This window comes from Suricata suricatta, chromosome 12, assembly GCF_006229205.1.
Source record: "Suricata suricatta isolate VVHF042 chromosome 12, meerkat_22Aug2017_6uvM2_HiC, whole genome shotgun sequence".
NCBI lineage: Eukaryota > Metazoa > Chordata > Mammalia > Carnivora > Herpestidae > Suricata > Suricata suricatta.
The window spans coordinates 18,162,975-18,190,906 of NC_043711.1; the positions used below are offsets into that span (position 1 = coordinate 18,162,975).

General features: G+C 43.8%; 1 protein-coding gene across 3 annotated transcripts in view; it reads left to right on the forward strand.

Moving 5' to 3' along the window:
* Nucleotides 1-1,833: 1,833 nt before the first annotated feature.
* DAG1 (dystroglycan 1) overlaps nucleotides 1,834-27,932 on the forward strand; it is a 61,386-nt gene continuing 35,287 nt past the window's right edge. Inside the window, exon 1 of one of the 3 annotated variants that reach the window (XM_029917384.1) lies at nucleotides 1,834-1,893. The gene's annotated coding sequence lies outside the window, so the exon portion shown is untranslated. Of the gene's footprint in view, nucleotides 1,894-17,291; nucleotides 17,374-19,568; nucleotides 19,585-27,932 lie in introns of those variants that run through there. The other 2 variants (XM_029917385.1, XM_029917386.1) reach the window with 2 other exon arrangements.

Below are 27,932 nucleotides of genomic sequence, written 5' to 3' on the forward strand. Positions count from 1 at the left end.
AATAAATGAATGCAAAATAAAAATTTTTAATTAAAAATTTTTTTTTAAAGTTTATTTATTTAAGCAATCTTTGCATCCAACATGGGGTTTCAAATTAGGACCCTGAGATCAAGAACCTCATGCACTATGGACTGAGCCAGCCAGGTGCCCCAATTTATACTCTTATTTGATTTTATTTTTTCTAAAGTTTATTTATTTTTGAGAGACAAGGTGCACGTGTGTGCATGTTAGTGAGTGAGGGAGAGGCAGAGAGAGAGAGAGAGAGAGAAAGAGAATTCGTAGCAGGCTTCCCACTCTCAGTATGGAGCCCAATGCAGGGCTCAAACACATATATCGTGATATCATGACCTGAGCTGAAATCAGGAGTTGGATGCTTAGCTGACTGAACCATCCAGATGCCTCTACTTCTGTTTTATTTTTTTTATTTTTTATTAAAAATTTTTTTTAATGTTTGTTTATTTTTGAGAGAGAGAGCATGAGAGAGTGAGTTAGGGTGGGGCAGAGTGAGAGGGAGACACAGAATCGGAAGCAGGCTCCAGGCTCTGAGCTGTCATCATAGAGCCCAATGTGGGGCTGGAACTCACAAACTGTGAGATCATCACCTGAGCTGAAGTTGTATGCTTTTTTTTTTTAATTAAAAAAAAAATTTTTTTTTTTTTGAGAGACAGACAGTGTGAGCAGAGGAGTGTCAGAGAGAGAGGGAGACACAGAATCTGAAGCAGGCTCCAGGCTCTGAGCTAGTTGTCAGCACAGAGCCCAATGCGGGGCTTGACCCCCCCGAACCGTGAGATCATGACCTGAGCCGAAGTCGGCTGCTTAACCGACTGAGCCACCCAGGCACCCCTACTTCTGTTTTAAAAGCAGGCTTATACTGCTTTGGATTCTTTGTCCCCCTCTCATGCTCGCTCGCTCTCGCGCTCTCGCTCTCTCTCTCTCTCTATCTCTCTCTCAAAAATAAATAAACATTAAAAAAAAAAAGCAGGCTGATAGGGGTGGCTGGTTGGTTAAGCAAAATACTTGACCTCAGGTCATGATCTGGCGGTTCCTGAATTCAAGCCCTTTGTTGGGCTTTGTGCTTACAGCTCAGGGCCTAAAGTCTGTCTCACATTCTGTGTGTGTGTGTGTGTGTGTGTGTGTGTGTGTCTGCCTGCTCCTCCCTACTTGTGCTCTTTTTCTCTCTTTCTCTCAGAAAATAAACATTAAAACATAATTTAAAAATAGGGATGCCTGAGTGTCTCAGTCGCTAAGTGTCTGACTTCGGCTCAGGTCATGATCTTGTGGTCCGTGGGTTCGAGCCCCATGTCAGGTTCTGTGCTGGCAGCTCAGAGCCTGGAGCCTATTTCAGGTTCTGTCTCCCTCTCTCTGCTCCTCCTCCACTCACACTCTGTCTCTTTCTGTCTCAAAACTAAAATCACTTTTATGGCTGACTATTTTTGTCCTATACATTATGGGGTACATTTAATAGCACTGAGGTTAAAATACCACTGTCTAAATTTTAGATGTTGTAATTATTTTATTATTATTATTTTAATTAAGTAATCTCCATGCCCGACATGGGGCTCAAACTCACTACCTTCAGATCAAGAGTTGCATGCTCTACCAAGTGAGCCAGCCAGGTGCCCCTTATTGGAATTATTTTTATCTCTGAAATTGTTTATAGTTTTTGGTATTGGTTTAATTCTACAGAAAACATGTCGTTTTCTTTGTCTCTCTTTGACAAAGAAGGGTGACTGGTGGGGTGGGCAGGAGACTGAGTGGCATTCCCCACTTCCTTTGGTGTAGTTCTGTTTTGGTTGTGGGCATTCACCAATATTGGATCCTTTTTTTCCTGCAGGGCCTCTGCTCTTCAGGAAGATAAAAGGCTTTTAAAGCAGCCTAGCACTAGAAGGCGAGGTAAGGTACTTGAAAAGAGATTTCTGTGAAAGAAAGATGATGGGTACTTGCATTCTTAGCAAAATGATTATGGGATTTTAAGACACTATAGTGGGAAATAGCTGTATCAAGTAAAACATATATTTAAGAAATTTGGAAAGTGAAAAGAAAGGAAAAATCCTTTGTCCCCCAATTTTAGTCTTTCTTTTTTTTCTTTAGTTTTATTTATTTATCTGCACCACACGTCGGACTTGAACCCATGACCCCAAGAGCAAGACTTTCATGCTCTTCCGACTGAGCCAGCCAGGTGCCTATAGTCAGTCAGTCTTTATTTTATTTTTAAAAATTTATTATTTTTTAATTAATCTCTACACCCAACCTGGAGCTCGAACTCACAACCCCAAGATCAAGAGTTGCTTGCTCCACTGACTGAGCCAGCCAGGCACCTATTAATCTTTCTTTAAATAGGAATTGCCAACCCATGGTACAAACTCAGAAAGCTCAAAAGGATTATGCAGGGGAAAATTTTCTTCTACCCATCCCTTCAGTCCCCAGTTCTCCCTAGGAGCAGCCATTATCCCCTGAGAGCTGGGTGTCCTCCAGCGACCTTGGACAGCACTTTGACCGAGTTTAATTTAGAGCACAGACTCCATTTTTATCCTACATTTCTCCTAACAGTATCGCATGAGCTATGTTCTAGATATACAACCTGTTCTTAGTTCTTAGATGGTTTTTTCTTACTTTGATTATAGTAGGTAATGCTGCCATTAACACTTTTGGGCATTAAGTTTTTTTAGAATCTTTTTTAAAGAATTTCATTATTTTTAAAAATAATATAAATATGAAATAAAATAATCTGTATATCCAGTGTGGAGCTTGAATTCACAACCCAAGAGTTGCATGCCTCACTGACTTAGATAGTCAAGCACCTTTAGAGTCTTTCTTATCACCATTTTAAATATAAAGCTTTTGAAAAAAGTGAGACATGACTTACAGTTTTGCAGGAGCAAGTTTGTATTGCCGAGTGCATCGTAATTTCAAGTGAGGCTGGTTTGTATTGTTTTTTATTTTTAAGCATGGTATATGTTTTCCCTGGTTCCTTTTTCTGTAACTTGTATGGATATGTGATTTTTATAGCCACACAGAGGCCCAGGCTCAGTGTTCTCTGCCATTGGGCATATGTGTAGGCACAGATTCAGGCTTCCTGGGCAGTCCCAGCCCTCGGATAACCTAAGTACAGGGGAGGGTGCCACTGAGGGGAGCTCAAGGACAAGCGAGACACTTGGAAGGATGTGTCGTATTCAGGGGAACAATGACCAGTGCCCAGCTTGGTCCCCTGTTTGGCACTGCTCTTCATTTCTATGGATGTTGAGTTTTTGTGTATGGACTATGGGAATCTACAAACAAGAAGCACCTCTTACAGAGTTCTTTCTTCTTTATTTAATTTATTTTGATTATTATTAAAATTTTTTTTAATGTTTATTTTTGAGAGGGAGGGAAGGAGAGGGAGAGACAGTCAGTGGGATTGGGGGAAGGGCAGAGAGAGAGACACAAACACAGAGTCTGAAGCAGGCTCCAGGCTCCAAGCTGTCAGCACAGAGATTGATGTGGATCTGGAACCCACGAACCATGAGATCATAACCTGAGCCAAAGTTGGATGCTTAACTGACTGAGCCACCCAGGCACCCTGTATTATTATTTTTTTAAAGTAAGCCCCACACCTAATATGGGGCTTGAACTCATGACCTGAGATCAAGAGTCACATACTCTACTGATTGAGCCAGTCAGGTGCCTCCAGAGTTCTTTCTAATAGTTGGCATCTAGGGGCCCCTGGGTAGCTCAGTTGATTAAGCCTCCAACTCTCAGTATGAGCATGGAACCTGCTTGGAATTCTCCCTTTCCCCCCTCTCTCTCTCTCAAAATAAATAAACATAAAAAAAAAGTTGGTATCTATGTATTGAAACAGGTTAGTGGACTTGGACAAATGTTACGGTCATTTCTGTTTTAACTCTCTCTCTGTTGGGAGCATTTCCCCCCAAGCATCCTAGGGATTGATACGGGATTACTTAAGATTCCCAAGGCTGTCTATAGCAGAAGTGAACCAGTTCTGTCTTGGTTGTCATAAATGCCTCTCTTAATTAGCTCAGTTGTTCTTCAGGAGTGGGTTGATACTGTAGCCAGTTTTTGCCAAGAAAAATTATGCAGTCAATAATGGAATTCCAACTAGCATTTCCTTTTTATTTGGCTATTAATCAGAACCTGGGACATCATCCATTTTCTGGGCCCTTGCTTTACTGTGGAATGCTTCCATAAAACAGGCATCTCTAAAACAGGCATCTCTCATCATTATAAGTGTCATGTGTGTACTCCTGTTTGGGCTGGTAGATTATCTTTGCATCAGATCTGCCCTGACCTCAGGGAGCCTTGCTTACTGAATTTTTTAAATAATAGAGACCAGCCTGATGAGTGGTCCTTGAGCAGGGGTGGGTTCTGCGTCTTGTGGAAAATTAGGAAGTGTAGAGAACTTTGCACTACCTGTTATGTTAAGCATGCCTGAATAAGTGTCTTATATTTTTAGACTGAGCAGTGTTGGGAAGATTGAATTGCCTGAGTAGAAAAATTTGGTGGGAGGAGACTAGAAGAGAAGCTCTTTATTAAAGATCTAAAAATAGACTTCATTAAAGTCACAAATAGATTAACAGTAGGATTCCTGTCTTACTCTCTCCTCTCGATTTGTGCTACCAGCTGTTGCTTCTGCTTACCTGGAAAAGATCACAATATTTTGTCAGAAGGGTCAACAGTATAGACTTAAAATACTGTGTTTGCCAGTTTGAAGATGTGCTTTTTCCAGTTTTAAAATACTTTAAAAAGTGACTGGATTCCTTGGTGCTGGGAAGACATTCTTAACAAGAAAACTTGATTCTTCTTCTTGAGATGCCCACTCTTAGCTGACAGGGCCTGTGGAGTCCCCTCTCCCCTCAAAGCCCTGAGGTTTTGTTTTTTTCCCTCTGGTTGGGTATTGCTGATGAGAGAGGGGATTCTTGTATAAGCCATCTAATTTATCATCTAATGCCACCTTAGTCAGATAGGACTTCAGGTCTCCCTTCTGGTTTTTTAAAGAGGGGTTTCTTTTCGAATCAAGCTGGAAAGGAAAATGGCTGCTCATGCTTTCTTCTTATGCAGGCCTGTGGTGCCCCGGGCTGCCTGTGCCCTTTCCCTCAGTGTGAGGGGGTGAAGGAATGTCCTTGCCTCCCCTCTTCCCTCCTGCTATGAGCTTCCAGGGAGAATGGGGCTCATTGTCGGCTGTGCCTGCAGGCACAGTGTCAGGTCTGCTGTGGCTTCTGTCTGGTCTGCTGTGGTTACTGGGTGCTGAGGGCGCAGCAAGTAGTCATTTCCTCACATGCTGCCCTGCTATTCGGGACTGTTCTGAGGCGTGTGCATGTGTTTTGTTTGCTCCTAGGTCTGCCCTCTGATTTTGTCATGTCTTGATAAACATTCTTGTGGACCCTTTTGCAGGCCGGAGCTCACTCTTGCAGCAGATTTGAGGCCATATTTGGAGAGGCAGGCCTGCTGCTCCCAAGGGTGGCTTAGTGCCTGGTTGCAGGAGGCTGGGCACTCCCTCCAGGCCTTTCTTATGTTTGGAATCCTTTGGGAAGCATAAGCTTAATCTATTTATGAATGAAATAGGCTTTAAAGTTTTAAAAATGTATTTTGGCCTTCAATTGTATCTCAGTAAAGCTGGAAAAGTTTTGTTTTAGCCTCAATCAACTATAGGACTCATTGAAGATGTGAAATGCCAGAATATGATTCTCCAGGTAGGGGAAGCCAGAGGGACTCAGCTCTTTAAAAAACAGGTTTGTTCTGGATGTGGATACTCTCCCCTGACATCAAATTGCCTTACCCATCAGGCGGTTCTTTTGACCGTGTGTCTTTGGGGGAAAAAGTTGTGAGGTACTTCTGGTTTTTGTGAGTGGACCGTATAGGCTGCTTCTTTTCCAGGGGTGTTAGCTTCAGACAGGGAGCCAGATGTATGATCAGCTGTTGTGCGTTAGCAGCTTGTGTGAGGATTAGGTGAGTGAGCTGGTGCTGGTAGGAGGGTCAGGCCCTCCTGGAGTTGGTGGAGGGCTTTTGTCCATGAAGTCTGTATGATTACATGGAAGGCTGCTGAGAATTTTGTTCCTTTAAAATCCAGATAGACTTTGGAATGGTCCTGGATATTGTTGTTTATCATTTGAGTAAAAAATTTCCATTCTTTCTGTGATGCTTCAATATGTCTGACTTCTTCCTCTAAAGTGGAAATGTCTCTGAAAGGAGCGGCTGGCACTGGCACTACCTTGGATGTTCGCCTTCCTCCCACCTTTTGTTTTTCTTTCTTTTATTAGAGGGGGACAAAATCTAGTCTATTTTATCCTTCTGCCTGGGCAGAGTGACAGGTTTCTTTTCTTTGTTTTAGGATTGGGAATGGCGTTTTGTTTTTATCAAATAAAGGAATAAAACATACCAGGCTGAGAACACTGCAAAATGCCAGCACTTGTTGAAAGATGGTATTAACTTCTAATGGAGAACTCTTCTTTCAGATCGTGCCTGCTCATACATAATATTTTGGGTCATGAGTTCTCAAGAGTGATGTCTACCCCCTGAAGGTCCTTGCAGTTTGGCAAGATCAGCAAGCGTTTGGCGCAGGGGTGGTGAGGTTGGACAAAGAAAACACTGAAGATTCTCAGCAGTAGAAACATGGGCCTGAGGAAGGAACCTACCAGATGTACTGAGTCCCCAGGGACCTTTGCATCCTAATGTGGCCTTAAGTAAGGCCCTTGACCTTCCTGCTTCAGTAAAATTGGAACAGAGTATCCTTCCCATAGGCTGCTGAGAAGGAAATAAAGGGTGGCCTGCACTGCTCCATAATGGCTACTTGTTAATATTATATTTATCCTTTTCTTTTCTGGTGTAAACTAGGAGTCTGATATTTAATGAAGGCTAGTTGTGTTTCTTAGGTTGAGTTATGGGTTCAGGGTTTTTTTTTTTTATTATGTTTTATAATTACAAATGTAATAGGTGATTTTAGACGTAGCAGGCGTTTGACAGAATCAAACAAACCTAGACACAAGCCCATTGGTACCTCTCAGGAAGCGGCTCTACCTTGACTGCTCACTCATCTGTAGAGCTTTGAGTGCTCCAGTGTCTTGTTGGGGCGGGTGGTCCTTGGAGGCATTGGCCTCTGTCAAGATGAGTAAGAGGATAAAAATAGTTTGAGGACCAAAGTTTCTCTCTGTTAACTAGACAGCACTGTTTAGATTTTTTTAAAGTAACCTCTACGCTCAGTGTGGGGCTCAAACTCATGACCCGAGATCAAGAGTTGCACACTCCACTGAGTGAGCTAGCCAGGCCTCCTAACATTGTTTAGATTTCTAAGGAGTTTTTTTAGGTTGTTTGTGCCCAGGTTCGTTTTCTTGAATCTTACCAATGAAATAGAAGGAGCATGGCCGGCAAGGTTGTTGCATGTGAGTTGAGTGACTGGAAGTGCTTTGTTTTCTTTTTCTGTATACTGTTTATATCTTTTCAAGTTAGCAGCAGCAGTGGATGCCTTAGAGTGAAAGCCTTTGGTTTTCAAAGGACTATACATGTACTTATTTTTTCCTCCCATGACCATATGACCTCCTGACTGGGTAACTTATAATATTAAGCTTTGACTTTGTAGCCAACGTGCATTTTGAGAGACCAGGAGTGAGTGAGTGCTCCTGGTTATATGTTGGCAGCAGCAGATTCTATACCTGAAACATGTAATTCAGTAAGCAGTAGGGTTGGACTTCTTTAGAGCAGGAATTTTGAGGTATTACTATTATTATTATTGTTATTTTGGTTAATAGGAAGAACTTAGTATGGAATGTTTGAACCTTAGTCTGTAAAGTCAACATCCTCCCTGGAAACCAGAACTGTTTTGGGCTTCCTTGACTCCTAGAGGGACAAATTGAGCACAGATCTTTGGGGTGTGATGAGGATGAGGGTACAGGCAACAGTGCCCAACTTCTAAGCAGAGAATAGTTTTCTTAAAGGCAAAAATTGGGTTCTAGCCTCCAAGCGATATAGGTAGGCCTGTGTTTTATGATTCTGTGTTGGGTGGAAGCTGCCTCTGAGTTCCCATGGGGCAGTCTCCATGTGATTTCCAGATAGTGGAGGCATCTGGTTTTTGACCTTTGTGTTAGAGGCAGGTGAAGGTAGAGCTGTTGGGTGTTACTAGATAAGAAAATGCTATGATACCACCAGAGGGGAGTTGAAAATGAAGCTCTAAATGCTCACTCTAAATCCTCTGAGGGGCACCTGGGTGGCTCAGTTGGTTGAGCGTCCGGCTTCGGCTCAGGTCATGATCTCACGGTTTGTGGGTTTGAGCCCCGCCTCTGGCTCTGTGCTGACAGCTAGCTCAGAGCCTGGAGCCTGTTTAGGATTCTGTGTTCCCCTCCCTCCCTCTCTCTCTCTCTCTCTCTCTCTCTCTCTCTCTCTGACCTCCCCTGCTTGCACTGTCTCTCTCTGTCTCTCAAAAATAAAAAATAAAAAAAAATAAAAAAGGCTTAAAAAAAAAAAAAGTCCTCTGATAGGCTAGAGGGGAAGCAGAGCCCACAGGGTTGCTCCCAGCCTGGCAGTGTTCCCCGACAGTGCTGAACGAGGCAGTCCAGAGAAAGCCACTGTATAGGAGCTGATTCTCAATAGAACTGAAGAGACCCCAGTATTGAAGCAAGTCCATTTCTACTGCAGGCACTCCAGACTCCTTGTCATTTTGGAGGGAATCACTGACATTGGCAGTTGTATTTCACATTGGTGTCTGAGATGGAGATACCAGGACACCTTAGTAGTGTACATAGGAATGCCCATGTTCTTAACCGATCTGCTTATGTAGGTTGTGTGAAGCACAGAAACCTTATACTCATATGAGATTATGGGTGACTGGATTATTTGTATTTTGTATGTATATTAAAACTTTTTTTAAAAATATTTATTTTGAGAGAGAGAGCAAGAGAGCAGAGGAGGAGCAGAGAGAGAGGGAGAGAGAGAATCCTAGTCAGGCTCTGCACTGTCAGCACAGAGCCCCATGCGGGTCTCAGTCTCAAGAACCCTGAGATCGTGACCTGAGCCAAAATCATGAGTCAGGCACTCAGCTGACTGGGCCACCCAGATGCCCCTATATGTATATTTTAAAGTGTTTATTCTGTGTCAGGTCCTTATTGTAAGTGTTTTACATGCATTAGCACACCTAATGAATCTGTGCTTATAATTGGAAAAAGTTAAAGACAAAAGGAATTTGATCTAGGAAGTGTTAAAGATTAAATACTATTAAGCAGCCTTAGAAGACAGGCTAGTCTATGGACTGTGGAGACTGTCAGCTGGCATGCAGTGGTGCTGGGTGCTGTTGGTATTGAGTTGCAGTTCCTTCATTCGCAGGTGATGTTTTAGTTCCTGTCAGGTCTTGGGCACTGTGCTAGGCTCTGGGGATGGATCTGGTGATGGGTGAGACACGTATGGGCCCTGCCCCACTGAGGCGAAAGAGGAAGGAGAAGTGATGATTATTTCTTCTCATTCGGTAGTTTTTAGAAGAAAGTGTGTTTTGGAGAGGCTGAGGGTTATATCCCCAGATGTGATCATAGGCAGTTTGCCTCTGATTCATTTTTAGGGGGAGACGAGGCTAGGTTCATCTCAGAGAGTGATAGAGGGATCAGGAAGAGGACTTTGGAGAGCCTGGGAGGCAGTTCTAGATGATGATGATGGTGATGATGATGATGGTGATATTTTTACTGTAGTTGACACACCACTGTTAGTTTCAGGCATACAACACAGTGATTGAACAACTCTGCAGTTGTAGATTATTTTCAAAGCCAGACTGACATTTGGGCGCACAAAGGTATGTCTGTGACCTGTTGAACCAGTTTCTGGTTGATGCCATGCCTCAGGTGATCCCAGTAGGGCCTGCAAAAAAGTGTTTCAGTGATTGGTCAAAGTGAGCCATAGGAACCCTCTTCCTTAGGTAGTGATTTGGATAAGGATATGCAGGCGATTTGGGGGATAATTGAGGAAGCTGCAGGAAGAGATGGAAGGGGGATTAGAAGAACTCTGGAAAGAGGAGGGGAGACAGAAGATAACGGTAAGCAGAGGAACTTTGTTAAGTTTGCTCTGTTAATCCTCAAGTTGGCTGCAGGAGGTGGGAGGCAAGGGGACAGCAAGGAATGGGGACTAGAAACCACTGTGGGGTCAAGTCGGCTAGGAGTGGAGATAGGAGACTTTGACCAGCCCTGAGATGATGGGTTAATGGTGGTGTAGATAGAGGTAGCCTCTGAACAGAAACCAAGGCAGTGAGGTTGGTCTAGGCCAGAGTTGAGGAATGGTGGAATCTGAAAGGCAGTGTTGATGTGCTTTACCAGGGGAGCAAGTTAAAACTCTTCAGGCTGTGGGAGTGAGGAAAATCTGCGGTGGGAGGAGTAATGCCTGGAGGGGACATGTTGGGATTTTTTGGTCCCCCAGATAAAAGTAAACAACAGCTGGTATCCCTGGGAACCAGTTGAGAGATGGATAAAGGAGCCACATAGGTGGCTGCATTATCAGCTTAATAACTAACAGCTATTGGAAGGCATAGCACCGGGTTAGTGGCCACTGGGGATTCCTTATGCTGAACCCCAGAATTGGAGGTACCCGCCTAGTTGTCTGTGGAGCTAATCTCTGTGTTCACCTTCTGGCTAGGTTTTCTTTCTACATGTTCTACTTTGCACAGTCTTCAAGCTCTTCCAGGGTTGGTTGTTTTATGATAATTTCATCTTTTTTTTTTGTTTGGTGAGGGAGAACACAAGAGTGTGAGTCAGGGAGAGAGAGAGAGAGGGAGGGAAAAAGGGAGTACCTTATAAGTAGGCTCCATGCTGAGCATGGAGCTTAACTGGGGGCTTGATTTGGGGCTCAATCTCATGACCATGAGCGCGTGACCTGAGTCCAGATCAAGAGTCAGATACTTAATTGAGACACCTAGGCACCCCTGTTTACTTCATCTTATTGTATTATTTTCTTTTTTGCAGTTTTGCAAATTCTCTAATATCTGGCTTGTAGAAGACAACTGGATTCTTAAATTGTTTCTGCATTCATTTTGTTGCAATATCACTTTACCTTATTAAAACTATATATATTATATACATATATATTTTTTAAAGTAGGCTCCACACCTATGGTGGGGCTTGAATTCATGACCCCAAGATCAAGAGTTGCCTACACTACCAACTGAGTCAGCCAGGTGCCCCTAAAAATATTTTTTAACCTGTTTTTCAACTTTACTAGTATAAAATAAAACAAAAAAAGAGAGAAAACAACCACTTCCCCTCGAAAAAGTGTAGCTTAGTGAATTATAAGGTCAAGAAATAGAGCTTGGCTGGCCCACCAGATTGCTCTGGGTGGGTCCCATCCCTGCTACAGCTCCCTATTTCCTTCCTTCCAAAGGTGACCCCCAACCTGTTTTTTGTATCTATTTCCTTACATATAGTTTTGTTTTTTATCTCCCACATGTTTATCCTTAGGCACTGTAGTTTAATCTTTCCTTTTTTTTTTTTTTTTTTTAAAGTAGGCTCCACACCCAGCATGGGGCTTGAACTCACAACCTTGAGATCAAGAGTTGCATGCTCTCCTGACTGAGCCAGCCAGGTGCCCTAATTTTGACCATTTTTAAAACTTGATATGTCTTCGAAGTCTCTTTAATCTATAGATTCCCCCTCTATCCCTTTTCCTTGCAATTATCTGCTGAAGACACTGGACACTTAGATTTGTAGTCTTCCCACAGTCCACATTTTTTTAAAAGCTTATTTTTTAATTTGTTTGACAGAGCACAAGCAGAACAAGGGCGGAGAGAGAGGGAGACACGGAATCCGAAGCAGGCTCTAGGCCCTGAGCTGTCAGCACAGAGCCTGATGCAGGGCTCAAACTCATGTACTGTGAGATCATGACCTGAGCTGAAGTTAGATGCTTAACTGACTGAGCCACCCAGGCGCCCCTTCCACAGTCCAAATTTAGTAGATAATGTCTTAGGCTGCAGGCCAGCCATGCTTTTCTTTGTGTATTCTGTGAATTGGTGGCTGGATCCAAAAGCTTGCTCAGCCTCACGTTTGGATCTCTGGCATGGCTGGGGTGTTACGCATCTTCCCTCTGGAGAGCTGCTTTCCTCTTGTTCCACTTTGCTCATTGCTGGTACCCAGAGCACCACTTCCGTGGGAGGACAAGGGCCTGAGGGGAGGCCAGGCCCAGCCCAGCCTCTCACTCGCTCTGCAGTCCCTGTCACACCAGTCTGTCCAGGACCCATGTGACAGGTGTTGCAAGAGGAAGAGCCTGATGTCTCCTCTGGTCTGATTCACCAAAGTGGACTCACAGCACCATTCACCTCTCAGACCCTCCCTTCCCCTTAATGCCCAGTGTCCCTGCCTTTCCCTGTCCTTCATTTTGTCCCCTTTCTTCAACTTTCCTCCCTTCCTTTCCCCCATTATTTATATAGTGTTGTGATGGGAAAAAAGCTGTTTGAGGCTTAGGAGAGGGAATCTCATCCTATATGATTGCTTACCATCTGGGGTACTGTGGAAACCTCTGTTTACTCATGAAAGTGTTGATCCTGATGATTTAAATGGTTGCCTCATACTCCGTCCCATGAGTATTGTGTTTTACAAATTTTCTCTGTTGTTTGAAAGCTGTTTCAGAGGATTTTCTTCTTGTAGGGCACAGCCCCAATGGTAAGGAAATGGAGAAACGGATAGGGCATAGAGAGCAGCCAGAATCCAGTCTTTTCCTCGTATCTGTGCCATTAGGCCAGTGGGCTGGGTGAACAGTGGAAGGCTCTGTGGGCTGTGGTTGTGGCCTCACATGCTGGTCTCAGGCTCTGGGTACAGAAACCTGCCTGTCAGAATAGGGAAGTGTGCCAGCTGCCAGTGCTACAACTGTGCTGGCAGGTGGCTAAAGATGTGGGCTGCCAGAGATTGTTTCGGTGTGAGAGTAGGTAGCCTCCAGGCCAGGAATTTGTCAGCTGGCCCTGGCTTTCTTGTTTGCAGGCCCCACTCAGCTTACCTCAGGATTTGATGGGCAGCCCAGGCCTATGTTTGATATGAGGGTGACTCTGTGCTCACCTCAGAGACAGCAGCCACCTAATCCACTATTGCTGTGAGGATCTGGAGGTAAAGGGCTGTGCTAGTGGCTGGCCTGTACCTTTGTATATACTGAGCCCATTGCCCTTCAGGTAGAAATTGCTCCTGAGGAAAGGTATCGTGTACTGTACTGGGATTTATCTGGCCTTTCCCTAGTGCTGAGACACTTAACATGTGCATGTGGTGTTTTGTTTGTGGTGTTATTATTTCACACATTTAAAATTTCATTTATTTTATACTTAATTTCAAAGCCTTGTATCTGTCCACTAAGATTGCTTAGGCCTAAGGAAGTAGACCAGGTTTTGTTTTCTTGTTTTGAATCCAAGTTTTCTGGGAGTTTGTCCTTTAGGGATGAGAATGTAAGGAATTCAGTCAGGGAGGTGTGGGCTGTGCCGGAGGAAAGGCCGCCGCGGCTGTCTAGCAGTGGTCAGGAGCTGCCCATGGGAGTGGGTGTTAGGCAGCCAGCAGCAGGCGTGGTGGGGATGGGCATTGCCGAATCTCCCGTGTGAGAGAGCTTTACTATTACATTTAAAAATAGAATTATTCAGGTTTTGGTGAGGGCATAATTATGGCTGCTTGTTTAGGGTGTTAAGCAGGAGGTAAAGCCATGTTGCTAGTGCTGGCGGCTCTGGTATTTTTTGCTACCTATGATTAGCTAGCAGTGAAGGTCCTTAGGAGGCCCCGCTTTCCCCTCAGGCGTTAGCAGGTAGCAGGCGCTGGCCAGTTTACCTTAGGCCAGAGCTGCATTTCCTCATTCTTGAGGCTTTGAAAATATATCTTTTATAGATAAAGATATTTTGCTGAATTACCTGGTAACTAGTAGCATTTGATTTTTTTATGTCACCAATTTTTAAAAAATTGAAGCATTATTTATACATGTAGTAAAATGCGTAAATAGATGTACAGCTCAACCCATTTTTACGTATGTATACACCATTCAGATCAAGATATTGAACACTTCCAGAGGGTTCCATTGTGCCTTTCCCCAATCAGCATCTCCTCAAAAGTAACCGCTCATCTTCTTCTTCTTTTTTTTTTAAAGTTTATTTATTTTGATTTTTTTTAATGTTTCTATTTATTTTTGATACAGAGAGAGACAGAGCATGTGAGGGGGAGGGGCAGAGAGAGAAGGAGACACAGAACCGGAAGCAGGCTCCAGGCTCTGAGCTAGCTGTCAGCACAGAGCCTGATGTGGGGCTCGAACCCACGAATGTGAGATCTGACCTGAGCCGAAGTCGGAGGCTTAGCCGACGAGCCACCCAGGCGCCCCATAAAATTTATTTATTTTGAGAGAGAGAGAGAGAGAGAGCTTGCCAAGCGAGCAGGGGAGGGTCAGAGAGAGGGAGACAGAGAATCCCAAGCAGGCTCTGAGTTGTCAGTGCTCATACCCGTGAACCATGAGACGTGATCTGAGCCAAAATCAAGAGATGCTCAACAAATTGAGCCACCCAGATGCCCCTCCTCTAAAGCCATCACTCTTCTGACCTCTGTCCTTAAGCTTGCTGCTCTTGATCTTCATGTAGGTGGAATGATAGAATGTGTGTGTATTGTCATTTGTGTTTTTCTTGCTTAGGTGTGTAGTGGCATCTGTGTGGTTCTGTACAGCATTTTATTCTCTTTTGTTGTATAGTATTTCACATGAATATATCACAGTTTACTGCTTTTCTGGTTGGTAGACATTTGCACTATGTCTAGTTTTTGACATGAATAATACTGATATAAATGTTTTTGTCCATGTCTTCTATTGGTATATACTGAGAGTGAATTGTGGATAGAGTTGATGTTTTAGTAAACTAGGGATTTTGTTTATATGCTTCTTGTTGTATTTTATTTTTGAACTTTTTATTATGGAGAGTTTCAGGTACACTCTTAGTGATTAGTGCAGTGAATCCCCACTCATGCTTCTAACCGCTGCCCCACCCCACATAATTTTGAAGCAAGTCTCAGATATCTGGTCACTTCATCCCTCAATAGTTTGGTGTCTGTCTCTAGAAGATAATGTAACCATAGCATCTGCTGGTCCTGGTGTTCTTCTCCAGGGTGTGTATCATGGTCCTCATGGTGGGATATGGCTCCCAGTTCCTGTTACTTCTCATCTTGGTGAAGTTGCCTAGGTCACCTGGTTTTTCCAGGTTTTCGAACCAAGAACTAACATGACAGAGAGTTGGGAAGGTCATCTTAGGACTTTGGAATGTCAATCACTGTTATGGGAACACTTTCTGTTAGGTTAATTATCCACATTTATAACTTAGGCAGATCTGAGAGAAAGAGGAGAGTGACTGGTGAGTACTTCTGTGCTTAGGTGCATGACTGCCTGTCCCAGATGGCTGCACTGGCCTGGGCTAGGTGGCTCTTTCCCCAGGGCCCTAAGAGGGAGGGTGCCATCTCCAGGACAGCTGGTCTCCAGCATTCCTGTCAGGCCCTGCCTCTTAGTTGAAGGACAGTAGGCATCAAACTTAGATTTGGAAGTAATGATTAAAGAAAGTTAATGTTTTTTAGAACAGTGAAACTAGATATGAAGGTTAGATTCAGGAGCCCCCAAATACTCTCTAGTTTCCTTCTCCTCTCCTTGTGTTCAGAACTTATGCCTGTATTCCCCTGCCCTGACCATAGAGTTGTTCTGGGTTGGGCTCAGGAGGTACTCTGGTCCAGAGGGCTGGTCCTGGTAAGAAACATTGGGAGCAAAGAACACCACAGATACCTTATTATTTGGAGTTATTTGCCCATAAATTCTCCATAGCAGTTTTCCTCTTAGAAAAACATAGCACCATGTGTTGATTCATTACTCATCTAGATGCTCACCCTCCCATACTGTCATGCTGGCTGATTGTGAAGTACCAGTACTCCCTGTTTGAATTCATGACACCTGCTACCCACCATGCTCAGTATACAAGGAATAGGAGAGGGACAAACTTTTCTCATGCTGTTTCAACCTTTCCCATTCTCCTTCCTCTTCCTTCTTATGTTGTTAATGAAGGAGTGTGCCAATAACAATTTTAGCAAAAGTAGGGGAAAGTCACTTCTATCCTTAGGTGGGAATGTAACATATCAGTTCTACTGTATATAACCTTTGACCCAGCAATTTCACATCTAGGATTTTATGCTCAGATTTCCTCCCAGCTGAGTGCAGCTATGAGAGTGAGAGCACCCTTGAGAGCAAAAGAGGCAGGATACTTAGACACTTAAATATGCCACAAGAACCAAGAGCGAGTGAGGAGTTGGGTCCAGCCACTGGGGCTGAGGTCTTCCAGTTCTAGTAAATTTTAAAAAGTAACAATTATGAAATATGTGATTCCATTTGAGCTTTAAGAATGAATTAAAGAGAGATGTACTTGTGTATGAATTTAGAGGCACATAAAATATGTCACTTGTGGACAGCTACTGAGGAAACCCAGCCTGCTCACCTGAGGGCCTGGGTTTTCTTGTGCCCTGTTGTATTATTGGAATTTGTTTTACCCCCATAGGAATTGCTTTTATTGCATTGATCCCAAAGGTAAGGACCAGACAGTTGATGGCATCTTTGTGAGTCTTACTGTGTATCTTCTGGATTGTGATCAGGAATTGTTAGTGGGGAGTCTGATATTGAGAAACACTGGGTTATTAAGCCTGCCCAGACCTTGCGTTTAGCTCTGGGACCTCTGAACTTGGTGATGGTCTGGATGGGGTTTTTTCTTCCGGGAGGGAAGGCTCCTGGGAAGGGAAGATGAAGCTATTTTTAATCTTAAGCAAACATAGCCCAGTGTAGTAATTTCAGACCCCAGCGTGACATTTTCTTCCATTATAACCCAAGTCACTTTTAAAACAAAGTCCTTTTTTGTGTTATTTTGTGTTTGTAGTGTTTCTGGAGGAAAATGCTTTTAAAATACCCTCATTTCCCCTTACAAACTTGGAGGGCGCCGGGGCCTGGTGGGATGTGTGTTTTGAAACGTGCAGTCTGGGGGTTTAGAGGCTGGACCCTGGAATGTGAGTGGGCAGGGCACTAGGGTGTGAAGTAAGTGGTGGGGCTAGGGTTACATAGGCTGTCACAGTTTATAGAGCTCAACTGTGGAGTTTGCCGCACAATTGTTGATGAATATCCCTCCTTTGCTGGGGAAGAACTGAGGTTCTGAGAGGGGAGGTGGAACATGCACCACATTCCTTTTTCTTGCCACTTGTTTTCTATCCATTTTACATGACATATATTTCTATAATATTTGTTTGTTTGTTTGTTTGTTTAAGTAATCTCTACACCCAGCATGGGACTCAAATTCACGACCCTGAGATCAAGAGTCACATACTCTTTGGACTTGAGCCAGCCAGGTACCTCTAACTTGCAAATTTCAATGTAATTTCAGACTTACAGAAAAATTGCAAGGTGAGTATTAGGAACACCTAAATATGCTTTCCTTTGAATCATTTGTTTATATTTTGCTTTGTTTGCTTTATTGTTATTCCCTCTGTTTTCTTTCTATACATTTTTTTCCTGAACCATTTGTATAAGTAATTGGCAAACATCACATTCCTTTACTCCAAAATTCTTTTTTTTTAAATTCCAAAATTCTTAATTATGTATTTCCTAGGACATTCTCTTACTATAGGTCATCTGTCAAATTCAGGACATTTAAGGGACACCTGAGTGGTTCAGTCAGTTACGTATTTGACTTTGGCTTAGGTCATGATCTCACAGTCTGTGAGTTTGGGACCCAGGTTGGGCTCTTTGGGGACAGCTCAGAGCCTGGAGCCTGCTTCTAATTCTGTGTCTCCCTCTCTGCCTTTCCTTTGCCTATTCTCTCTCTCTCTCACTCACTCACTCAAAAATAAGTAGACATTAAAAAATAAAAAAAAAAATCAGGGCATTTAAGGGGCACCTGGGTGACTTGGTTAAGTATCTGACTTTTGATCTTGGGTCAGGTCATGCTCTCATGGTTCATGAGTTTGAGCCTGTTTGGGGCTCTCTGCTGGTGCATAGAGCCTGCTTGGGATTCTGTCTCTCCCTCTCTCTCTGCCCCTCACTTGCTTGTGCATTTGCACTCACTCTCTGGCTCTCTCTGTCTTGCTCTCTTTCTCAAAACAAAGAAATAAATCTAAAAAAGATTTTAAAAAAATGAGGACATTTAACATTGGTGTACCTATTTTACAGTACATATTCAGATTTCCAAAGTTGTTTTAATAGTATCTTTGATTCACTGTCCCCTATGAGTAGGTACGAGATGCAGCTTGTTCTTTTTTTTTTTTTAAAGTTAGCTAACATACAGTGTAGTCTTGGCTTCAGGAGTAGAATCCAGTGATTCATAACTTACATATAATATCCAGTGCTCGTCCCAACACATGCCCTCCTTAATGCCCATCACACATTTAACCTACCCCCATCAACCCTCAGTTTGTTCTCTGTATTTAAGAGTCTTTTGTGGTTTGCCTCCCTCTCTGTTTTTGTCTTATTTTTCCTTCCCTTTCCCTATGTTCATCTTTAAGTTTCTCAAATTCCACATATGAGTGAAATCATATGACATCTTTCTCTGACTTATTTTGCTTAGCATAATACCCTCCAGTTCCATCCATGTTGTTGCAACTGGCAATATTACATTCTTTTTCATCACCAAGTATTTTATTGCGCACACACACACACACACACCTTAAAATAATTTTTTAATGTTTATTTTTGAGAGAGAAAGACAGAGTGCAAGTGGGGGAGGGGCAGAGAGAGAGAGAAAGAGACGAAGACACAGAATCTGAAGCAGGCTCCAGGTTTGGAGCTGTCAGCATAGAGCCTGACATGGATCTTGAACCCATGAACTGTGAGATCATGACCTGAGCAGAATTCGGATGCTTAACTGACTGAGCCACTTGGATGCTCCTATACCACATCCTCTTAATCATCAGTTGATGGACATTTGGGCTCTTTCCATAACTTGGCTTTTGTTGATAGTACTGCTGTAAACATTGGGGTGCCTGTGCCCCTTTGAATCAGCATTTTTGTATTTATCCTTTGGATAAATTCCTGGTAGTGTAATTGCTGGGTCTTAAGGTAGTTCTATTTTTAATTATTTGAGTAACCTCCACACTGTTTTCCAGAGTGGTTGTACCAGTTTGTATTCCTGCTAACAGTGCAGTGGGGTTCCCCTTTCTCCACATCCCTCACCAGCATCTGTTGTTTCCTGTGTTAATTTTAGCCATTCTGACCAGTGTGAGGTGGTACTCATTGTGGTTTGAGATGCAGCTTGTTTTGATGATCAGTCCTGGTTAAAGATGTACCTGGCAGTTTTTTCTATTGTAAAGTTGCTGATTTTCCCTTCGCCATTAACAGGTAATTTGTGGCGGGACACTTTGAGACTGTGTAGAGATCCTGTTTTTCATTGGACTTTGACCTTCTACTTTCAGGATCCATTGATGCTTCTAAGATCATTCCTTCTGTGTGGGTGTCATTTATTCTAGAAGAGCTTTCTTCCCTCCTGCCTCCATATATTTATTCGTTGGCTATTTTGTTTATTAGTTCATATTGGTAATTTACTGTGATTCTTGTCATTATTTATTTTCAGGCCCAGATCGTCCCAGGTTTGGCTACGGGAGCCTCTTCAGGCTGGCTCAGGTGTTTTATTTATTTATTTGAAAGAGGGATCTTGCGCGCGCCAGGAGAGGAGGGGCAGAGAGAGAGAGGGGGACAGAGAATCCCTAGCGGGCTCTGTGCTGACAGCAGAGCTGGACGCAGGGCTTGAACTCACAAACTGTTAAGATCATGACCTGAGCTGAAGTCAGGTGTGTAACCAATTGAGACACCTAGGTGCCCCTCTTGTGTTCTTTTTTTTTTTTTAATGTTTTATTTATTTTTGATACAGAGAGAGACAGAGCATGAGAGGGGGAGGGGCAGAGAGAGAAGGAGACACAGAACCGGAAGCCGGCTCCAGGCTCTGAGCTAGCTGTCAGCACAGAGCCTGACGCGGGGCCTGAATCCACTAATGTGAGATCTGACCTGAGCCAAAGTCGGAGGCTTAACCGACTGAGCCACCCAGGCGCCCTTCTTGTGTTCTTTTGACATGTCCCCATCATTGTTTCAGTACTCCCTGACTTTCTGATGCAACAAAATATTCCAGCCTCCTTACCCCAGCCTCATATCAGCCCTTTCCACTAGGAGCCTTGGTGCCTTTTAGTTGAAACCAAGATATAGATGCATGATACATCTTTTTATTTATGGAAAGTCTTCTAAAACTAATTTTGTATTCAGTTACTTAATCATGTTGTGTTTGAATAAAAGTTTCATGAATGTCCAGCTTTTGTTGGAATAAATGAACAAGATACTAGCAGAGTAAGATGGACTTTAGCAACAAAAGAAGGCCCTGTCTGCTCAAAAGTAATTTATTGCTGCTTAATTGATAGGGAAAATTTAGAACCATTGACTTGATATCTAAAGAGGAAGGATATACCAGGATGTCGATACCAGGGACCCTAACATCCAGCCCCCCAGGCAATGCCTATGGCTGTTGTCAGAGCTCTGAAGTGATGGTGCATGTCTTTTGAGGCGGTGGAGCATACGTACCCGTGTTTCATATGCTCTTTGGCATAATTCTCCCCCACGCAGGTACTAGTGTCATGGGAAGACCTCCCCCAGGCAGGTACTAGTGTCATGTCCTCCCTGTGCCATCATTAGACTATGTGGGCAAATCAGATCTGAGAATTTAATGAGGACTGAGTTTGGCAGGTTTTCCGAGGAAGTAGCATTTAGGGGTCTAGGAGGTGGAGGGTGAGAGGGAGCTAGGAAAAACTCCACTAAGCAAACATTTATGAGTACTTCTTTTTGTGCCAGGCAGTGAGGGTGGACCTGATCCACAGGCAGCTGTCATGAGCTGCCTGGAATGCCAGAGACATGTGATGGCAATTGTGGCTTGGGCAAGTTAATCTGATGAACTGGGCCTTGGGTGCTGGCGCTGCCTCTTACTGGCTATGGATTTCCATTTTTTTTCATGTCATAAAGGGGACTTTAGCTGTTCAGTAGGGTCGCTGTGAGGATCCATGATCACATGTCAGTCTGCAGGTGTTGCAGTCTCCAGAACACAATACTCCTCATTATGGCAGGTGAGTGCAGGGTAAACCATAGTAATTTAAAAAATTTTTTTATGTTTTTATTTATTTTTAATTCTTTATTTTTTTAATTTAATTACCATGGTAATTAAAAGAGGGAGTCTTGGGGCACCTGGATGGCTCAGTTGGTTAAGCATCCAGCTTCGGCTCAGGTCATGATCTCATGGTTTGTGGGTTCGAGCCGCACATCGGGTTCTGTGGTGACAGCTAGCTCAGAGCCTGGAGACTGCTTCAGATTCGGTGACTCCCCCTCTCTCTGACCCTCCCCTGCTCATGCTGTCTCTCTCTGTCTCTCTCAAAAATAAATAAAAACATTAAAAAAATAAAAGAGGCAGTCTTTAGAGTGCTCTGTCCATGCAGGCACTGGGCTGAGGACCTGATGTATCACCTTCAGTTCATCCTGACTGGCAGGTCAGTGACAGCATGGTCCCCATTTCACTGATGAGAAAACAAGCCTTGGCAGCACCTGGAGGTCTGGTTCAGGTGCTTGTGCTCATGCCACAGAATCAGAGTGGAGCCAGACACTGCTGCAGCCTCTGATTGCTGGAGGAAGACTGAGGTCAGGGAGACTGGAGAGAGCACAACTCCAGTATTACACCTGGGTGTTCCGTGTGGTGCTAGGGCTGCCTGTGAGCAGCATTGATTTGTGAGGAGGCCAGGACATGTGGGAGAAACTTTCTAGAGGGTCTGGAATTGTGGGTCTGAGGCCCCAGGAAGAATTTCAGTATTGGTGTCCTTGCCTTGGTAAGGATTTTTCAGATGTGGTGGGTTGAGGGTAAGTTCTTACATTTTCATGTCCTCTTCCTCAGCTGCAGCAGTTTCCAATTCCTTCCGTATCTGTGGTTGGGCCCCAAGCCATACTGTCCACATTCTCTGTTCTTATTTCAGAGCTGCTATGTCTTTAGAGCAAGGTTTACAGATAGTTCGAATCTATACCCCTGGTCAGTGACCTCAGAATATTTGGGGTTGGACCCAGGCATATTTTCTAAGCCCCCTGATCAGGTGATTTTAGTGTGCAACCAGGGTTTAGAGCCACTGCTCCCGAGCTTAGCAGAGCTTGTGTCCTTGGTTGAAGTAAGAAACTTAGCCTGTCTCATGGAGGTGGACCTGGCATTCAGAGGGTGTTGATAAACCTGTCTGTTAGTTGGACCAAAGCTCATTTGAGGAAGATGGTTACTGAGGAAGCCAGCCTCAGTTGGCTTTGGGTGGACAGTGTGTCAGAAAGGTATGTCTTCTGCTTCCCTCTTCCTGAGAAGCCTCATGCTTGACACTGGAAATGCCTAGCTATTTTTGAAGTGGTAAAGCAAAGGGAAAGATTGAACTTTGGCATAAGTGCCACATTTGTGGTAAAATTGATTTGTGTTTGTTGAACACCTGTCTCATTGGGTGGTCCAGGTTAAGTGGAGCACAGTTGTGCTGTCGGAACACTTGCGGCATGTGCTGTGGAGTGTACTCATCATTAAATGAGTGGCAAGGATTGGACATCCTTGGATAGGAGGAAAAGCACTCCTGGAGTGGTGAAAGAGGGGCAGTACTTGGGAGAAGAGGACTTGGAGCTCAGTCCTGAAGATAAGTAAAGAACCAGAAGGTTCAGTAGACACCTTAGCAGAGGTCAGGTATGAGCCAGGAATCTTGGACATGACATTAGCCAAAGCTAGTGGTGGCAGGCGTGAAGAGATGACAAGTGAGGCAGGAGGAACCCAGGAAGTGGGAAGGAGGTAAGGATCTAGTGTACACTCTCTCAGGTCTTTGACCTATTTTTGAACTTGACTGGAAGGCTTGGTCTTGACTCACGTCATTGGATGGTGACAGTGAGTCCGTCTCCCAAGGAAGGCTGAGTGAAAGCAAATGTCTGCTTGGTCCTCCTGTCCCTTTCCTTCCCAGTTTCTTGGAAGAACTGACTGGTCTAGGAAGTAGAGGCCATACTCTGAGGCCTTGGCTTTCCTTGATTGGTGCTGACCTACATTCTCCTCCTCCCTGGCCTGGCCTTGCTATTTATTTCTCAGTGAACCAGTCTGAGCTCAGGCCAGGTAAATTAGGCCCTGTATTGGCTCTCAGTGGACACTCAATCTAGTGGGGCAAGTTTTTATTATTAGGAAAAAAGAGAGGCTCATCTGATTTCTTCTTGAGACTTTAATCTTCTAAGTTAGAGCAAGCATTTGCATTTTATGTTGTTCTTCATCTACAGAGAGATAGAAACATGAATGGAGTTGGAATTAAAGAGCAGATGGGGGAAGTATCTAATACTGAGTAGGTGGTCAAAATTTGTTGAGTAAAAATTATCAAGAACATATAATTTGTATCATGAATTTTTTTTTATTAGAGCAAGGTGCTTATGGAGAGAGAAAAGTAATTACTGCAGAAGCAAATTACTGCAGACTTTATCGATTGTTTTTCATCTGAAGAGCAAAACACCAAGTACATTATTTAATTTGCCATGTGCTCAAATTATGTCTGTCCATGCTGTGGATTGTTGTTGGTGTTATTTCATTCTGCATTTGCCTAAAATCAAGGTTTCTGAGAACAGATTTAGATTTATATAAAAAAAAAAGTTTTAAAAAATCCTGTTTGACCAAAAAATTTGCTGTTGCTCATTGCACCCACTGTCTGGGACCTCTGATAGTCACTGACCTCTTGGCCTGTCCCATACCCAGAGGACAGTCACACCTCAGGTTCTGTTGGGCGGGACCACTGCTTTCCTGTTGAAGCATAGATGAAGTTAGAACATGTTCACTCTCATACAGAATGTTTTGGAAATGATTTTTTTAACAGCCTACTGTGTCCAGGGGTGCTTGAGTGGCATAGTTGGTTAAGTGTCCGACTTAATCTCAGCTTGGGTATTGATCTCAGGGTTGTGAGTTTAAGCCTGCGTTGGGCTCCATATTGGGTATAGAACCTACTTAAAAAAAAAAAAAGGCATCTGGTTGGGTCAGAGGAGTGTGTGACTCTTGATTTCAGGGTTATGAGTTCAAACGCCACATTGGTTATAGAGATTACTTAAAATTAAATCTAAGAAAACAAACAAAAAACCTAAAAAATCCACCAAAGCCTACTGTATCCAGGCTTATAAGTGCTGTATACTGACCATTTGCAGGTCTTGGTATCCAGGCGCTGCACTCAGTGCTGTGGAGTCATCTAGCAGGTCATGAGCCACGGGGAGGTAACTAGTACCAGACCGATGCACACTGGTCCTGTGTGAGGTGCTCGCTGAGTGGTGGAGGTTGAACCTTGTTACTTCCTTGGCACTATGTCAGTGACAAATTCAGTACTTAGTAGTCTGTAAAAGCAAATGATAGCCAAGATCCCTGGATGCATTACAAGTAATCTAAAAAATGGATTTGCGAAATACTACTACTACTACTACGACTACGACTACGACTACTACTACTAAATGGATTTGTAGACTTTAAATTAGCCTTCTGTGAATAGTTGTTTCCTTTATAGGGTGGACTGTCCCAGAAGCTGCAACTCCAGTTTGCAACTTTATCAACACTTGGGGCCTGAGAGGGGGAAACTGGTGTTAAGAGTGTGTTGGGTGACTTCCTGTATCTTAGTCTTGGTGCATGTAGAGAGCTTTAGCGGCTTTTTGAGGTGTCTGTGGATTATGAGAGCTTTACTATTTAAAAAAAAAAAGACCGAACTCTAGCTCTCTAGACAAATAAACTGGTAACTGGTGAATTTGGTATGTTTTTCGTTCTTTGTTCCAAGGAAATGTGGATTTTCCTGTAAGCATTTGTTGAACATAGCAGTTTAATGATCTAAGGGAGGGCTGCTCTCTCTCCTTGGGGTGAAAATCATCTCTAAGAAACCTGTGAAACCTGTGGCATTCTGTTTGCTCCCTCTCCAGTTCTGGGCAGATTGATGGGTGGGACATTTACTTGGGTTGTAACAGTCAGTGAGATCCAGAAGGGTTCCTACAGAGGGGTTGGCTGGGGGGAGCGGGTAGCACTAAGGTTTTTGTGGTCTTTTTCTCAACCAGGTAAGAAATGTCTCAAGGGCAGCTGATCTTACTGCCTCAGGATGAACAGCTTGGCAGGGGTGTGGAGGGCACTCTCCCTGTTCCCTGTGGTGGCTGCTTTGACTGTTTTATCTCTGCATCTCCCACTCCCCCACTCCTAGTTATCAAGGGCTAACTAGGTGGAGGGACAAATCTGTTTTATCAGTCAAGCTGCAGGGCAGCTTAGTCTGAGGAGATAGAATCACAGCTCTGTCTAGTTTCCTTATATTCTCTCTCTTGCCTGTACTGCTCTCCCTTCCTGGTCTTTCCTGGTACTGACCAGGCAAGTATTTTTTGTTTGTTTGTTGTTTGTTGTTGTTGTTTTCCTCCTGACCAAATAAATTCTGAGCAGTAGGGCAGTGGCTGTCCCCATAGGGCTCTTTGAAGGGCCAGCCTGGTAGTAGGACTATGTTGTCATAAAATACCTGGCAGTGTCCTCTTGATCCCTGCATGAAAGAAATACAAAGAGGAGGTTCCTGACTCTTAATTAGGTCTATTCTTAAGACGGCAGAACTTTTGATTTAAGATTCATTGGCCTGGTGTACATCGAGAAGACAGAAGATAAATTTTCCGCTTACAAATGAGGTCTTTTAAGTAGTCAGCTTCCAGTCCAGATAACTACATAGGGTCTGGGAAGGGTAGGGTGCCTGTGTGCTCACTTCATAAATATTTGTTTATTTATTAAGTTTATTTATTTTGAGAGAGACAGACAGACAGACACAGTGTGAGCATGGGAGGGGCTGAGAGAGAGGGAGAGAATCCCAAGCAGAGTCTGTGCTGATAGCACAGAGCCCAGTGGGGGGTTGGAACTCAACAAACTGCGAGATCATGACCTGAGCCAAAATCAAGAGTTGGATGCTTAACTGAGCCACCCAGGCGTCCCTTATTTATTTATTTTTAAAGTCCTCTCTATGCCCAGCATGGGGCTTCCAACTCATGACCCCAAGATTGAGAGTCTTATGCTTTTCCATCTGAGCCAGCCAGGCACCCCTGTATGTGTTCACTTTAGAAGTGAAGCCAGTTGAAGATTCATGGGAAATAAAAATAAAACATCTGAAAAGTTACACGGTGGGCTGGTGGGATCTCTGTCTTCCAGGGCTGTGGGAATCCATCTGTGCCTGATAATGGCTCAGTGTGGAAATTAGGAGATCCCAGCTCTGGAAAAAGAGAGCATCTTTCATGCATCAGGAGATTCTGGCCACAACTGAAAAGTGCTTTGTAGTTGCCACTTTCTCCCCAGACCTCAGGAATATGTAAATTATAGCTTCACCTTTTTGACGAGATGAGAGATCTCTGACATTTGTCCTTCCCTTATTTCTTTTTGCTTTCATTTATTAATCCTTAGGTTCTAAAATAAACAAATTAATTTTCAAATAATGATTACTGAGTGAAAGTGCACTTTTTCCTTTGTGCTACGGGAATGATCAGAGTCTGGAAAAAGAGGAGGTAGAGACCTGGGGAGGTGAGGACAAGGGCATCTTCAAGAATTTCTTTAATTGTGCTAGCCTGGGTATAAATTCACCATGGCATCTGGCAGCTGGGGATCACCTGGAGCTCAGAGGACGAGGCAAGCACTTGGGAGTAACAGGTTTTCTCTATCATACCTGGTGTGAAGGTGCCTGAACTAGACATGTTTCTCTAAATCTAAGGAGAAAGGAGATTTAGATCCTCTGAATCTCCTTGAGGAGCATCCCAGGCATCCTCTTCTGGGAGAGGCTAGCAATGCAGGTGCTCACAGGGCCTGGTCCAGTTTTGCCTTCGCCAGTTTACTGGGAGCTTGGTGCTTTTAGGTGCCCCTCTAGGCCAGCCTCATTGCAAGGTCAGTGTGTCGGTCATCCCTGTCCTGCCCAGCATTGGCCTTGCCTCACTGCCTGATGGGAGAGTAGCCCTGGCTTCGCAGAGCAGGGTTTCCAAGAGTCTGCAAGGCCATCTTTTGTCCATTTTCCTGCAGTCTTCAGAAGCACACCTCTTAAAACCTACCAGAGAAGTTTGTAACGATTTAGATTTTGTAGCTGTTGCAATGCTGAGGTGGGTAGAAAAGCCAATTAGAGTCATGTGGGAGGGGAGGAATCCAGCTAGCAAGAAAGCCTGAGCAAACAGAGTGGGTGCTAGTTGTGTCTTGTCCTTTTATAAACAAGGTTTGCTGGTCTGGCAGTTTCTGGCATGGTTGAAATATTCTTGATGGTTGAGCCTTAAGAATGTGGCCCCAAACAAGAATGTAGCCAAAGCAGGTCACAACTTTAAACACTGAGGTTGAGGTATTTGCCTAGATAAACACTTGGTGCAATGGCAACCTTATAGGGAGGGTGCAAGAACTCCCCTTCACCAGGGCGAGGACACCCCTCTTTGGCACCTGTATTGTGAGGAGGCTGCTGGCAGGGCCAAGGGCTGTGGTAAGGAGGGACCTGAGTAGGGAGCTGGGATGGCTGGGACCACTCTGATATGTCATCTCACTCCTCTCTTTTGGAGTCTGATTAGCGAATTAGGTTAGGAAGGCTAATAGCACACTTTTTCTCAATTTAACTCATGAAGTCAGATTAGCATATTAGTTGTGAACTATGGCACTTATTTGTAATCTTGTGTTGTATAATGGAAAAAAAATATCAGAAAACTCACCTTTTAACTTCAGAGTGTGAAATCAGGTGATGGCTGCTTTTGTGCTTGGTGAGTCATTTCAGCGATTTAATGGAAACCATTTTCCTGTACTCTGATGTCTGCCAGAGTGCCTGTTTGGTGCTAGGCATCTACTGTGAGAGAGGGCAGCGGAGGATGTGCTGCTGAGACCCCAGCATTGGACCCTGTCTGCCTCCTTTGCTCTCTGGGCAGCCCTCAGCATCCAGCTGTGACCAGGACAGACATTAACC